The sequence below is a fragment of the Pseudochaenichthys georgianus genome, chromosome 22 (assembly GCF_902827115.2).
Source record: "Pseudochaenichthys georgianus chromosome 22, fPseGeo1.2, whole genome shotgun sequence".
NCBI classification, from domain to species: domain Eukaryota; kingdom Metazoa; phylum Chordata; class Actinopteri; order Perciformes; family Channichthyidae; genus Pseudochaenichthys; species Pseudochaenichthys georgianus.
In genome coordinates, this window is record NC_047524.1 from 28,489,189 (window position 1) to 28,500,808 (window position 11,620).

Genomic DNA, 11,620 nt, shown 5'->3' on the forward strand with positions numbered 1-11,620 from the left:
AAACCAAATCAATCAGGGATTGAAGGTCTGCTGGCACATCTCGAGCGGCCAGCTCGTCCTTCAGTTGCTCCTTTAATCCTTTAACGAACACTGCCCTTAGAGCCGCCTCGTCCCATCGGGCTTCTGCCGCCAGTGTACGAAACTCAATGGAGTAATCTGCCACGGTCCGATTCCCCTGCTGTATCCTAAGCAGACGATTGTCAGCCGAGCCAGAATAGTCAGTGTGATCAAAAACTAAAGACAGTTGTTCAGAAAAAACTCCAAAAGAAAGGCTGTCATAATCCACTGATGAACTTAGTGCCTCAGCCCAAATTAAGGCTTTACCACGAAGCAAACTCAACACATAGTTTATCTTGGTAACATCAGAAGAAAAAGACTGGGGGCGCTGGCGAAACACCTTGCTGCACTGAAAGATAAATCCCCTGCATTTCTCCACTTCACCATGAAACGGCTCAGGGTCGGTGATGGGGAAATCCCGGCATGGAGTGGGTACTGGAGGGGGATTAGAGGGGGCAGGAGTTATAGCTGCTGTCGTCAGGTTGGAGATCTGAGCAGCCAGGTTGGAGATGTGCAGAGCCATGGATTGGTTACTTTCCACCAATGCACGGATTAACTGTTCATGTTGACCCAACAGATTGCCTTGATGAGACAGGGCGTGCTGGACAGTGGAAGAGTCCGGTCCGGTGTTTGTGGGGTTCATTTTATGACCAGTTCGTTCTGTTAAGCTCCGTGATCGCTTTTCAGGACTGAACCCACAATACAAACACGGACAGAAAAACAGGAGTTTGTAGCAAAAGGTTTATTCTTGTCTCGTGACAGGGGATATTAACTGAGTAATATAGTCCAGGAAAGGGGATTCAAAAACTAGGGAATGGAGATCCTCAGCCGAGGCTCCGGAGTGAGCTGGGGATATCGCCAGGCAGATGAGAGGTGGCTTGAGCCTGAGTCTGTACGCTCCCGAGAGCGAGTAGGTTGGAGTAAGGGTTAGTGTTTGTCCTACCAGACAGGAGTGTGGCGAGCAGGGGTTTCAGAGCGAGGGGAGCGAGTAGGCTGGAGCGGGTAGCGTGGAGAGCGGATGAATCCGACGAGGAAGTGGCTGGACGTGGCTAGCGGAGGAGGTGATGATGGGTTTCTGGATAGAGACAAAAACAGGTAAGACAAAAACTTATTCCAGAGTTGTGTCAGGCTAAGCTAGAAAGCAATACGTTTACCAGTGTAATCTTGACGACGAACTGGTGGAGACTGGATGAGGAGACCGGGTTAATAAGCAGGTGTGGATGAGTAGATGATCAGGATGAATGAGAAGCAGCTGCGGAGATGAATTGGCAGGAACCAGAAGTAGGTCAACCACGCCCAGCCCGGGAGACAAACACAGACAGACAGACAACAAACAAAAAGGGAAGCAGAAGGAATGGAGTACTGCAAATCCTTACACAAGTGTCTGTGTTCTAATGATTGCAGGGCTCTTAGAAAGAATAAATCCTTCTGCATCTGAGTTTAAAGCACCACTTGAGACTGCAAATTACCACAAGAAACAAGAACAGATTTATTCACCGAATGTATGAAAAGTTACTAGCACATCTAGTACTTAGAGCCCCAAATTGGTCCTGAATCCAGCTTTAGATATTGAAAACCACATGTCCGCTTTCAGCTTTTACTCACCGCACCAATGATAATGACTAGGGCCGGGACTTTAACGCGTTAATTCAGATTAATTAATTACACAAAAATTAACGCGTTAAAAAAATTAACGCATTTTAATCGCACTTATTTTTGCACAGCGGAACGTTTCTCACTGGATGAGTTTCAGGCGTACCGATTATACTGGAGCACCAACTAACGTTCATGACTTCAGCATGGGACTTCAAACAACAACAAACCACGGTGAACAATAGTCAAACATGAACGAACAAGCTGATGAGACCGCTTTGGTCGGCCCCGTGGATGGGACATTTTGTTTTAAAAAACGGACGGATGGAAGCGTCGACAAGAGCACGGTTGTGTGCAAATTATGCAAAAAAGAATTTGCATATCACCGCAGCACATCAAGCCTAAAGTATCACCTAAATGCAAATGATGTAGCAGCTAGCGTGGACGTTAGCCCGACTCCGAGTGCAAGGAACCACACCCTGACCCAACCCACACTCAACCAGATGACTGGTTTCAGGGCCAGGATAAGTAAGTCCACGTCTGAGAAAATAACCAGCTGACTGGATTGCACTCGACTGTAGACCACTTGGAGTAAAATCCATGTGAAAATTGCTTCTCACTGTTCTCAGGTCAAATATGTATATTTGATTAAAAATGCGATTAATTTCGATTAATTAATTACAAAGCCTCTAATTAATTAGATTAATTTTTTTAATCGAGTCCCGGCTCTAATAATGACGTATTACGTTTTCCATCATCTTAATTTATCATAAAAGCAAATGGTCATGCTTGTCATTGAAGAAAAAGTGAATGGAGGATTTCTTCCTTTGGGACCTTGGCAAAAGCACTTTTTTGCTGACCTGTACAAAAACAAAAACGTTACCATTATATGTGTGTCCTAGTTAGAGCAACACATTCCCTTATTGTTGTATTTATTCCTTCAATTAACGCTAAAGAATTGGAACTGCTGTAAGCACTTCTAGTCACGCAAATGCATTTCTGGTAATTGCCACTATAACCTTTGCATTCAAACTGACAAATCAGCTTGGTAAAAAGCCAAACAATGTTTTCTCCCATATATGAAACATTACTTGCGCATGCTTAATCGTCCAACTTAATAGTCCAACTCCCAGTGGTCTGCTTAACATACTAACAATACAATGTATTATGTACACACAGTGAAAGCATATAAAGTAAGCAAAATAATTGTGTTGAACCTCAACAACTGCATAACGGCAGCCCACTGCTTCTAAGTAGTTAGGAACGGTCAAATGTAAAGGGTACATTCCAATGAGACACCGTTCAATGCTAATTCAAGAGCATGTATATTGTGTCCCACCATATCCTATAATGTGTTGTAACAGTAATCTTCTTCGATATATAGAGAGCTGCCCAGGTTCTCATAGTGACGAGGTCCATATCCTGTTCCTGTACGGCAGGGAGATCCCTACGTAAGATTGTCGCATGGCCCTGCATCACCACCGCTAATCTAAATCCTGACTTGTGTCGACGTGATGTCGTTTTGTAGTCTTGGTTAGTCACTTGTTAGCATCCACAGTTGTCATGACAGAAGATTCTGACGTTCTTGAGTGGGGTGTGTACTGATGTATTTTAATGAACAAAACGTGAAAATCTCTTCAGCATTTCCAGGTTTTAGGACTCATCTTGCACCACTCTACTGCCTGAGGAAGAAATTAATCTCAACATCCATTTTAACTTTGTAGGAGAGCACCATCAGATAGTCTCTGAAAAACGTAATATGTCAAGAAGTAGCAGTGACTATCCTCTGTAAGCCTGCAAAATTCAGCAATCTGCTGGAGCAATGTGATACAAAATACCATTTTGTATTTCATTGTAATAACCCTAACCCACTTTTTTCAGTGGTTAACAGGATACAGTAGAAGGCTCTCTTTCTCTGTTCATCTTCCTTTCAATGTCTTTCTCACTAACTTTAGCTTCAAATTGTTCTTATTTCTCTCAATCTGATCTGTTTTTCCCCTTTAGTTTAAACCTTCCCCTACTCCTTCTTTTCTCATCCTTCACTTATATTTTTTTCTTCTTTTTGTTCAACTCTACACCTTGCCTTCGAATCACACCCTTATTCTCCCGCTAATCCTCCACTCTGTTCAACCTTCACTATTTTCATCCCGTCTCTTTCCGCTCCCTACCTCCCTCTTAAAACGTCCACACTAAGTTTAAGAGTGATAAAGGGTTTGACAGGGCCAGGTTGTTTATTGAACTCTTGGATTTATACTCTGGGAACAAAGAGCAAACCGTTAATATAATATTACAACCAATACAACCAAGGGCCTTAGCTACAAACATGCAGTGGTGGAAACTTAGTAAGTACTGTACATTTACTGAAGTTCTGCACTGAAGTCCAATTGTTCTTTTGGTATATAACTGATGTATATCTGTTTCATATTATCTTCCTTTTATACTTTGCTGCCACACAAGGCGGCGCTCAGTTGTCCTTAGATTAGGATTTCAGTCTACAATTTGCCCCTATTTATTTTTTCTTTGAGGATATGATCTGCTTGTCCAGTTTTCTCAGCTTTGTTTTTTGGTTTATGCACCGTTTCTCTCTTTAGTTTAGTGGGGGAGCTCTGGGTGCTATTTGTCCCCTGGTGTGACTGTCACAGGCTTCACTCATCTTTTTCTTCTTTTGCCCAGTCCTTCAGCATCTCACATACATGTTGCAGGTCACAAACTTAGCCACGGAGGTTTTATGTTGTCTGGTGCCATTAACAGTGCACTGCCTTTATCTGAAAACTGTAGTTAAAGATTCAGATTAATAATACTAGCAAAAGCCAATCAGAGGAATGGTGTTAATCCAAATGTAGCCTCTAAAGGTTTCTCTAAAAAGTGTTAAATGGCATTGCCTTTTATACTGCATCAATCTAATAGAAACATATACCTTTAATATGTAAATAGATGTAGCCCATCATTTGTTGGTCTTTTACTTAAATTGATACTGTTACTTTTTTATTTTCATTTTTAAAGTATTATATCTTCTCTTACCTGTCCTGTGTTTCCTTGTCTCTTATTGCTGTTGCTGCTATGAAACCTGAATTTCCTTACAGGTATCAAAATACTGTAGCTTTATCTTGTCTTTTTTTTTATCTTAAATAAATACATCTGAGTTGGATTAGAAATATATATTTTGTTTAACTCTGCAGCCACACAACCCACATAATGTACTGTATGTTTTATTTGTCTAAAGTCCAGGTGTCCTCACCCACAATGAAATACAGGGCTGTCAACATCCCCCACTTTCATCACTCACAACGCCCATCGTACAGGGCAAATGAAAAGTGTAACCAGGGTGAAAAGGGTGTTAAATTGACTTAATTATGAATGTTGTTACATCAAGGCTGAAAATTAGGATGAGCCAAACAGTCAAAAAATTGTGTTTCCTTCCCAGAACTACCAGCGCAGCGCCCCCCAGATCTGGCGCCCTAGGCGACCGGCTATGTCGCCAGTGCTACGGGCCGGCCCTGTATATGTGTGTCTGTGAGTAGGTAGACAGTTGAAGCATTGGACACAGACTTTTAGACAGGCCTTTGTGGAATCAAAGCCTTTTTAGACAGCTTGTACGGATGGCTGTTAGGGTCTCTAGGTATGTGTGTGATAACGCTAAGGGTCTGTCAGGAAAATTGCAAGCATTTGAAAATGGTCTGCTCCAACCTCTGAGACAACTTTTTCAATTTACAAACACAATTATAAAGATATGTGGTTCTGTGTGGAAGGCTCTGTGACTCATATGAACTAACACAAACATTCATGACACATACATGGAAAGAAACATATTGATTCATGTGTTTTTCAAAAGCCACAGATGTTTCAGATGCTTGGTGAGAATGGATGTTGAATGGACGGATGGATTAATGGCTGGTTGGATGGATGGTTCTATAGATGGTCATTTAAATGGTTCGGGTTGATTGTTGGATGGATGAATGGTTTGTTGGTTTTGGTTGCTTGGTTTAATTGATGGATTGATTGATTGATAGATGGTTGGTTGGTAAATTGGATGGACGGCCGGTTGAATGGATGGTTTGTTGCTTGATTATTTGATGGATAGATTTATTTATTTATTTATTTGTTTGGGTCGGTTTGACGGATTTATGTAAAATGTCTCTGAATCCTAATGATTTGTACACCTGCTTTACAGGCATTTTTATATATTTTATTTGGAACAAGTAATCTCAGTGAAATATAACATATCAAGGCCATTCCGATAGAATATTATTTTTAATAAAGAGAGATCAACTTAGTCATAAAAAACCCGCTCTGATACATGTTCCATTTCTGTGTGCCAGTCTTTTCAATTCTTGGATATAGATTTGCAGTCTCAATAAAACTGATTCAAAATCTAATGCAGTAAGACACACATTCAAATGTTTCTGCTGCAACACATCCTTATCCATCCATATAAGTATAGTAATTTCAGTCGCAAGGACATTCGATACTCTGCATTTGTCTTGAGAAAATAAATTACTGTAATCATACTGTGTCCAACCAGATCTGTAACATTGATCTGTGAGTGTGTATATCAATTCTCTATTCTATTAAGAATATTGGAAGGGAAATAAACACGTTTTACAGACTTTGTCCATATCAGACATAAGCATGGCTAATGCAAACCAAATGAGCATGAAATGGTATGTCTAGACTTGACAAGGTGTACCAAATCCCATCCAATCACTATGAAACTGCACCGAAGTGTTCACATAATGTATTAACTTCTACAGAATAACATAGAATACAATTCTCCCTAACTAACACATTGGATACAGATATCCCAACCCAATCTAGCCAGTAAGGCTGTAGAGTGTCTCAGCTTCATTCTCCCAGATCAGAACCAATGATTTGGAAAAAAAGATGCTGCTGAGAGAAGTCTTGTTTTTTGGAGTCCCGAGAGAGATTGTGAGGGGGGATAAATGTTTTTCTCTCCAAGGCATTCAACTAGAGGTAGAATAACCCTCAATTACAAAAGGCATCACTAGACAGCCTTGAATGGCCTTAATTATAGTTTAAAACATCCATCACCGGCAAAGATCCAAGCCAAAGTAACTCCTACTTAAAACGTAAACGTGTGCTTACAATATAATGGAATCCAGGCTCATTTAGGATACACTCATTGTTCTTCTCTGTTCACAAGCAACCCAGGTACTTTTTGACGATGTTTAAGTGGATATTTGGTGCGTTCTAAACCAATCTTCCAGAGACAATAACTTATGTTGCTCTATATCAGGGGTGCCCAACCAGATCGCGGGGAAATTCCAAGTCGATCGCGAGATGTGTCTAAAAATAGAACAACAATATTCTGTTTTATTGTTAATGTCCTGTAACATAATCTTCCTGTGCCATAATAATGCACTTGAACGCATCAAAGCTTTGTGATTGGCCGGCGTGACCCCGTGTGTCGGGGCGTGGCTGCTGGGCACCAGAGCCCTAGAGATACTAAGAGTTACGACACTCCCATAGACCTCCGTTGTAAAAAATGGCGGCGCCTACTTCCGGGGTATGGACATCGAAATAGTTAAAAATATTGTCATTTGGGCGTTGGACCTCATTCACTTCATTACGGCGCGTCGATTAGTTCCAGAGGTAAGTTGCTGAAATATCGAACTCTTTTGAATTGTCAACTGTCTATATTGTATCAGAGGCCCTTTATGATGCTTATACTGGTCTTCATTTGTATATGCACAGCGTAATTATCTATATTTTATCTTGGTTATTACAACCCATTTTGCTAGCATTGCCTGCTAGTTAGCTAGCGCGACTTCGTCAGCTTTGATTTGAAGGTAAGATTTCAGTAATGAATCGCTAGCAGCTTATATATCAATGATGCTGGGTAACTAACAAGCAGGATTATGTGTTTTTATTGTTATTTTGGTTTTTATCTGCTGAACCTGACCGTGTCAGCCATCCTTAGTCGGCTTTTTCTGAATGATATGACTTAACTGCTAGCACTAGTAGAAATGAGGTGGCGTTTGTGATAAATATTTCATTGCATTTTGGGATATACTAACATTTCATTATGTGACATGTTGACTGTACTTAGTTTATTTTGGTACTGTTCCGTGTTAACTTATCTGTACTGTACAACTAGCCTAGCGCTACTTTTTAATGCTTGATGGCATACTAGGATAGATTCCTTTGTATTGTAATATACACACTAATTTAATGATTGTTCTTCAAAGGTATTATTCAGTCTTAAAAATATAATAGCCTACTGAATAGGCTACTCTACAGCAGTGAATGAAGGATGAGCCTAAAACATGGTCATGCATCCAAAATAAACACTTTAAAAAAAATAATTAGCACTTTTTTTTATTCAGCCTCATATGTCAGCCTCATATGGCTGTTGCTGCTGCTGAAGGAGGGGGCTGCTGCTGGAGGCTGCTGACGGAGGACCGGGAATGGAGATGCCAAGTACATCGATGGCAACGAGTAAGGTGTTTGGCAGTGGCCTAGATGTTATGACCTTCGGTGCAGAGGTCTGTTGCCTTCTTACTCTGACTCTTGCTGCCAAGATACCCTTTATGTTTATCCTTCCTCTCAGCCCTGATGCACTTTGATGCAATCCTTAACCTCAGCCTGATGTATGTTGAGAGGATTTTTTTTCTTCAGGTCATGGCATGAGGGCAGGTTGCTGTCCAGCAACATGGCTTCTTGTTCCAGCTGTGACACTGCATTTGAGGACTCCATGAGGGAATCGCTCATCCTCACACGGAACAGCTGCTCCACGTTCTGAACAAGGGTGAAAACCTCATCTGATGGACGTAAAGTGCACCCCTTTTAAATTATTTGAATACCAGCAGACCAGCTCTCATTTATATCCTGTAGTGCCACAACAGAACCTTAGTTGTATTGCTTTTTTCACGGTGTCTTTCCCCCACCGTATCCCACCTTTTTTTGATTGCCCAAGTGCTCTAATTTGGTCTGTGTTGAAGATTTTTTTTTTTTAATGCCGAATGAATCCTCTTCTGGTTTACCAGAGCCCTCTCGGCTCTCTTTCTTAGTCATCTCTCCCTTCTCAGTTGCCTCATTAGATCCTCCACGTGAGCCCGGTCACAACTGGCCCTTGGCAGTCTGGTCCCTGTAGCACCTGACCCTGGCAAACTGGCCTCTTCACAGCTGACCCCTGACTGGCCCCTGGCACACTGATCTCTGGTAAGGTGGCCTCTTGATTGTCGGCCCCTGACATACTGGCCCCTGGCAGTTTGCTGACATCTGTCTCACTCTCTCTGTCTGTGATGTCCCTTACATTCCCTTGGAACTCCACCTCAATATCTCCCTGAATCTCTGTAACAATAACAAGGCAATTGCTGTTATATGTGTATGCTGCCTTTACATGTGCACCTATTTTAATTGAAGGGTACACTATACTCCTACAGTATAGTGACATTCATCTAAGTTTGCCTATTGGCAATGTTACAGTATGAAGAAATCTGTAGATTATGTACATGTGGTATATGAGTCTTCAGAGAATCCCTGAACCCTGGTCAGGGTATATGCAGGAATCCTGAAGTCAAATTTAATACCTTTTAATACCTTTTAAGACCCTTTCCATACATTTTAAGACCTCATCGCAACTTGGAGTTCTAACCGGTTACATTGGTGACACAATTTACCTCACATTTACTATATTGATTGTAAGATAGCACAACTATAGTGCAGACAGACTACTGAAGCCTCCTCTCCACATGAACTTCAACCTCTCTGTGAAGGTCAGGTTTAATGCAGCATGCTGCTTTGTTGCTTCTGTACTCTGTGCTCTTTCATTCCAGTAGAACCATCAGAAACCATTAGAAACCAGTATTTGACCAATAAACAAAACAATTGACAAAACTTTGAAGTATATGAAACTTTGGTGAGCTTCAGCGGGGTAACGCCATATAGGAGCTCCCTCACAAATACCCAGGGGTTAAATTGGGCTGGGGCTGTCCGGGGCTAAGCCTGGCACATAGGACGATGCTCTAACGTCATCACCCTCACACATTTGTCATATGTTTACAAAAAACGATATATATGTTAAGACTTTTCTCGTTCTTAATATAGTCTATATTTAGGGTCGATATGTGTTGACCTTACTTTGAAATAGCAGATCTCTGTGAACGGATATAGTTTGGCTTAGACCCCGGCCCCACGAGGACGCATACAGTAAAACACATACGCAAACGCAAAAAAGTCTTCCGTTCAAGCGCATTCAATTCATTAACGTGTCCGTTCACACTAGACCGCTGGAAATGCTGGACACGCTGTAGTACATATGCCAGGCCTGTAAGTGGCGCTGCTGCCGCCACAAAATACACCAACAGCAGCGAAGAAGACCCCGGAGCATGGTTGCCCTTCTGTTTATTCTCCGCGGTGGACGGCGTGTTCTCCTGCTGTATATCTCTCAGGTAGTCCACCAGCAGATAACACCCCCCCCACCCCCCACAGAGCGGAGCAAGGCAACAAAGCTTAAAATAAGAAGCAGCATTTTATGGCACGCTATGCATGGGGCCACCTTGAGGGGGTTTCCCGACATGTTGTTTCAGTAAATTAAAGGGTGTTTCATGTTGTCGTTGCTGTGGACCTTCTTAATACCTTGGAAAATACCGTTTAATACTTTTTAATAGCCTTAATTTTCGCTAAATTGATTTATCAACTTTTAATACTTTTTAAGACCCCGCGGACACCCTGCTGGTAGTTTTGAAGCTGTATAATCTGAAGGTTGCATTAGGAGTGTAGTCTATCCTTGAATTATATAACATGGGAAACATTGTTAGCTTCATATATCATACCAATGTTTGATGTGCAGTAATAGGTGTGGTCATTATTCCTGACAGCTGGAGGCATACTCCTTGACGTGAATTTTCTCCTTTTCGGCTTAGGCCGATGTATACATACTGTTGGAACAGCATCTGGCCTCAACCTCAAATTTCCTCCTGATTTGTTGCCAATATATTGGTCATCTTCAAAGTGTACCTGTGGGTAGGTAGGTTTGATCAGTTTCCCCTGCACACTTCAAATGTCATTGAAGAGTCATAATTCTCTACACTTGGAAATATGATGCCCTTTAAAATGTTAATAAGTCATGTCACCTCTGTGAACATTACTTACATGACAGAGTTGTCTGCTGTTGTTGTCCTCTGTCAGACACAGGTTTTGTCTGTTGACCATTGCCATCCATCTCTTCCTTCGCTCTACGTCCTTAGGGAAGCCATACATCCGGAACCCCTTCTCGGATCGATTAGAGCACCCAAATGCTATGTATGACAACTGATCTATTAAAATGCAATATAAACGAAAGTGCCATAATATTTATTGTGCAAACATTTTAACATGAATATTGCTATGTCCTCTGTTCAGTCTGCTCCCAACTGTATTCTCTCCCCTTATTCACCACTGTTCCTATTCTTGCTCTGCTTCTCAGGGCCCAGGAAACAGATGAAGAGGATGTCCCTTTCACAAAGAACCTTCTTGTTTTTTGCAAAATGGTTAGGTCCCTGGATGCCCTAGACTAGAGTTCTGTATTGCTTTTTTGTAAATAGTTGTTTGTAAATATTTGTAAAATGCCCCCACCCACAATTGTTGTTCGCACAATTATGCTTGTGCGAACAACAATTGTGGGTGGGTGTTTATTGTGCTGCAGACGTTGAAGGACCTGAGTCTCCTGAGGAAATACAGGTGAAAGGTGAGGAGAGGTCATCGCTTGGAAGGTTTTATATCCTGTGGCGTCTCAACAGAACTTAATATGAATTGCTTTATTGTCTCGTCGCTGGATCACCTCCCCCTGGCAAAGTGGCCTCGTCATTTTAATTTGTATTGTTGACAAACCTGTTTGTGTTGCTCTGTTGAACCATGGTTCAACAGGAGCTTCTGTAAATAGTTTTGTAAATAGTTTGAATATTTATCAGAGTAATCATTTTCAGTCTCCCACTCTCTCAATTTAATTTATCGTTTCTTTGCCCCACCA

The 11,620-nt window shown here is 41.5% G+C and overlaps 1 long non-coding RNA gene across 1 annotated transcript; it reads left to right on the top strand.

Moving 5' to 3' along the window:
• The first annotated feature begins 10,617 nt into the window (after positions 1-10,617).
• LOC117468173 (uncharacterized) lies at positions 10,618-11,127 on the top strand. The gene is made up of 3 exons (XR_004554434.2): positions 10,618-10,639; positions 10,801-10,914; positions 11,078-11,127. It is a non-coding gene; the product is annotated as an uncharacterized lncRNA (long non-coding RNA).
• Positions 11,128-11,620: the final 493 nt, after the last annotated feature.